This window comes from Mirounga angustirostris, unplaced genomic scaffold (assembly GCF_029215605.1).
Source record: "Mirounga angustirostris isolate CCGP_5_RB_7025 unplaced genomic scaffold, mMirAng1.0.hap1 SCAF_11, whole genome shotgun sequence".
Lineage (NCBI taxonomy): Eukaryota > Metazoa > Chordata > Mammalia > Carnivora > Phocidae > Mirounga > Mirounga angustirostris.
In genome coordinates this window covers 37,298,232-37,302,993 of record NW_026991719.1, presented here as the reverse complement: position 1 = coordinate 37,302,993, position 4,762 = coordinate 37,298,232, and the positions used below count along the sequence as shown (strand labels likewise).

At 41.2% G+C, this 4,762-nt stretch overlaps 1 non-coding gene across 1 annotated transcript; it reads right to left on the bottom strand.

Annotated features, from left to right (window-relative positions):
• Window positions 1-963: 963 nt before the first annotated feature.
• On the bottom strand, window positions 964-1,094 carry LOC123851639 (small nucleolar RNA SNORA63). The gene has a single exon (XR_006792661.1). It is a non-coding gene; the product is annotated as a small nucleolar RNA SNORA63 (small nucleolar RNA).
• Between the last annotated feature and the right edge of the window lie 3,668 nt (window positions 1,095-4,762).

Below are 4,762 nucleotides of genomic sequence, written 5' to 3'. Positions count from 1 at the left end.
GTTTTAAAAACTCAAAGAAATGAAGGACAATGGTAAGAGAAGACCAAAGTGGAATTGCCATTCCAACTGCAAATAACAAGATGTAAATAATTTTATAGGAATATAGTCAGATTACCCTAATTTCCATACCTATGACACCTATGTCTATTGGGTCAAAAAGATTAAATGGGAGAGCTAAAGCTTATATTCATTCATACATGTTTAAATATATGATAGTTTCAACCTCACCTCCTAAAAAATTTTATGGGTCTCTGATCTGTGCCCTTCCAACACTTTCCTTCTGAGAATTCAACTTCCTGTAGAGCTTTGCTACTCTAGTAATTAAGTCCATGGCCTGATCCCCCACCTTTTCTGCCCCATGGCTGTAGAAGGACATCCTTTTTCGATACTGCCAATGAGACCATCTGATTTAGCCATGTAGCTTTTTAATCACAGATTCATATATTTCAGTATTGCATTGACTTGATCCAGTGCAATGGCCTCCAACAGCCATCCAATCCCAAGTCCTTAAAATTACTACTTCCTCAAAAATCGCAAATGCCTGAGACATTGTACCTGCTGGTGCATTCCACGCCATCAATATCCCACAAGAGTTTATCACCGGTGTAAATTTTAACAATTATACAACTATAACATGCCAGGGCTTTCCACAGCCCACCTACCACCAGTGTTGGAATCTGTATTGCCAGCCAGCTTATAGATGATCCGTCTTCAAAATACCATTTTATTTTTTTTTTTATTTTTTTTTAAAGATTTTATTTATTTATTTGACAGAGAGAGACACAGCGAGAGAGGGAATACAAGCAGGGGGAGTGGGAGAGGGAGAAGTAGACTCCCCGCTGAGCAGGGAGCCCGATGTGGGGCTCGATCCCAGGACCCTGGGATCATGACCTGAGCCGAAGGCAGACGCTTAATGACTGAGCCACCCAGGTGCCCCTCAAGTCAGTGTTTTACTTGGTAAACATGTCTGAGACCATGCATCCCTGGCTGCTAAGCACCATGGCGGACAGGGCTAGAAAGGTAACAGCTTTAGTTTGAGCAGGGGGCAAAGACAAGGCAGCACTTTACAGCTACATTGTAACTAGATCCTGCATCCAAAATACCATTTTAGATTGTGCTACCCAGGACCACGTCCTCGATGCACTGTCACAGGTCAGATTTCTGGAGACAAAGACTCTGAGTCTCTGAGATTTGCATGCAGGAGGTTTACTGGGGAATGTCCTTGAACCAAAATACCTGTGGGAGAGCAAGGGAGGCAAGATTGGGCAAAGGGAGAGGTTGAACAATGGTACAGTTGCACTAGCAACTTCATCTGGTCCAATGGGGGTGCTCTGAAGCCAGGATGGCCTTTCAGAGATGCCCTGCCTTGCCTTAAGGCACATAAAGAAACTGTGTCTCTATATTCCAGCATCAACCAGTCATAAAATACAGCCTTACATGGTGCTGCATCTTCTGGCCAGGGATAAGTCCCAAAGAGGGCACAGCTGTGACCTGCTCGTAGCCAACACTGCAGGCAGATGGTGGAATAAGTGATTCTTTCCTGAAAGGTCATCTGGGTGGCATAGCATAGCATCCACTCCGTCCATAATACACAAAGAGATCTACAACTGAATTAGCACAAATAATTTTAAGCAAAAAAAATCAATTCACAGAAAAGGAAATTCAAATGGAAGAAGATATTAGAAGATGCCCAGTCTTATGAGACATTAGGAAAATTCAAATTCAAACAGCAAGACATTTGCATATCAGATCATATATATTTTTAAAGATTGATAATATTCAGTGATGATGAGAACACAGGGAAATAAACACTTCACATATTGCTCATGGGAGTGTGCATGTAAGAACATAGCTGAACAACCTGGATGGTATGTAATAGCATTAAAATTCAAAATAGAATGCCTATTTTCAATTAATTTATAGAGTTAATGCAATCACAATGAATAGCCAAGAAAATTATTTGTGCAAATTGACAAGTTGATTCTAAAATGCCTATAGAAATGCAAAACATCAAAAATCACCAATGCCATGTTGAAGAAGAAAAACAATTGCAAAGCTTTCATTACCAATATCAACACCCATTATGAAGAGACAGGAATTAAGATAGGGTGCCATTGGTATAAGGACAAACGAATAGACAAACAGAACAGAATACAACAAGAAACAGACCATCCAGGTTAACATACATGGTCACCCAATTTATAACAAAGGTGCCAGCCAGTGAAACGTAGTAAGAATGGGTGGACTTTTCAATAAATAATGGTGGCTCAGTGAATTAGATTTCCACATGGAAAAAAATAAATCTTGACCCCAACTTCATCTATTTAAAAATGAACTCCAGAGGGGCGCCTGGGTGGCTCAGTTGGTTAAGCGACTGCCTTCGGCTCAGGTCATGATCCTGGAGTCCCGGGATCGAGTCCCGCATCAGGCTCCCTGCTCAGCGGGGGGTCTGCTTCTCCCTCTGACCCGCTTTCCTCTCGTGCTCTCTGTCTCTCATTCTATCTCTCTCAAATAAATAAATAAAATCTTTAAAAACAACAAAAAAAGAACTCCAGAGGGGCCTGGGTGGCTCAGTCGGTTGTGTCAGCCTTTGACTCAAGTCATGTTCCCAGGGTCCTGGGATCGAGCCCCACATCGGGCTCCCGGCTCAGCCTGCTTCTCCCTCGCCCTCTGCTCCCCCACCTCCAGCTCTTGCTCTCGCTCGCGCTCTCTCTCACAAATAAATAAAATCTTAAAAAAAAAAAAAAAGAACTCCAAACGGGAGACAAGTCAAAGCAATAAAGTTTCTGAAATAGCACTATCCAATAGAACTTTCTGAGATGATGGAAATATTCTCTCTCTGTGCTAACACAGTATCCACAAGTGATTATTGAGCACTTGGAGCTTCACTAGTGTGACTGAGAAACTGGGTTCTCAATTTTATTTAATTTCAATTAATTTAAATGTAAGTAGCACATGTGGTCCCCATATTGAGTATTGCGGTTCTACCAGATAACATATGAGAATATCTGTGGTAACTATTTCATGTGTTAACTTGACTGGGCTGAGCCATAGTTTCAGGGGAGATTCTCTGGCAAGAGCTGAGGAATGGAAGGGAGGCAATAGCCCTTCTGTACCGTGCACAGACCTAATCTCGGTGCTGCTGTAAAGGGAGTTTGCAAATGTGATTTGAATTCATAATCAGTTGACTTCAAGTTAATCAAAAGGGACATTTTCGGGGCACCTGGGTGGCTCAGTCAGTTAAGCGTCTGCCTTCAGCTCAGGTCATGATCTCGGGGTCCTGGGGTCGAGCCCCGTGTCTGGTTCCCTGCTCAGTGAAGAGCCTGCTTCTCCCTCTTCCCCTTACCCTGCTTGTGCTCTCTCTCTCTCAAATAAATAAATAAAATCTTAAAAAAAAGGGACATTTTCTTTGTGGATCTGATTTAATCTGTTGGAAGACCTTTAATAAAGGGCTTAGGCCTTTCCTGAGCTCAGAGACTGCAAACAGCACCTGGGTCTACAATTGCTCTCCTATCCCTCCTGGATCTTCCTTCTTACCTGCTGTCTGTGGACAGTAAGCTTTACTCATGCTGTGCTGTTCTAGCCTGCTGGGGATCTTCCCATCCTGCCTGCCTGCCTGCCTCCTTGCATGTGGATGAGCTACAGCCCATGCCTGTGAGATGCCAGCCTGCTCATGATCCTGCCTTCCTGATTGCCTGCCCTACAGATTTGGGGCTTGCTTAGCTACGCCCGCACAAAATGCACAAACAATAAGGGACAGGATTGGCTAATTGTACTCTATTAAAATTAGGAACTTCTTATCAAAAAACTGTATTAAGATGGTGAGGCAAGAACCCAACTGGGAGAAGATATTTGAGATATATATATATATAAAATGTCCCTTTTGATTAACTTGATATATATATATGTATATGTATATATATATATATATCATGTTCAGAATACAGGTTTTAAAAATGCCTCCAAAGATAGGGAATTTAAAGCACTGATAAAGTGAGGTCATATGAGGGTCCTCATCCAATCTGACTGTGTCCTTCTAAGAAGAGGAGGTTAGGACACACACAGAGGACAGATCACATGATGGTGCAGGGAGGGGAAGGTTATTTGCAAGCCAAAGAGAGAGGCCTCAGAAAAAACCAACACTGCTGACAATGTTGATCTTGGACTTAACAGCCTCCAGAATTGTGAGCAAATGAACTTCTGTTGTTTAAACCAAAAAAACAAAAAACAAAAAACAAAAACGAAAATGAAAACAAAAATCTCTACAATCAATAAGAAACTGACAACACATTTCTTTGTCTTTTTTTCAATGAATACAAGACCTTAGTGGAAATTTCACAAAAGGAAATGTCCAAATAGTAGCCAATGAAAAGGTGCCCACCCTCATTTGTTTATCAAAAAAGTACAATTTGAACCACAATGAGATTCACACCAATCAGAATGGCTAAAATTAAAACGGAAACAACAATAATAGTAAAGTTTTAAGAACTTTATAATATTATGTGTTGATCAAGGCGTGGAGCCACGGAGCCCTCAGATGCTACTGATGAAAGTATACATTTACTTTGGAAATCAGAGCAGAAAGGGTGTGTGTGTGTGTGAGCGTGTGTGTGTTTAATTTCTTTTTTTTTTTTTCAACTACGATTGGCACTTTTTCTGTTCTGTTAAGAAACTGCCAATTCCAAGGTCATATATTCATACACACACAATGTTCTTTTATGCATTCTTCTATGTTTTAATATTTAAGTCTGTGATCCATATC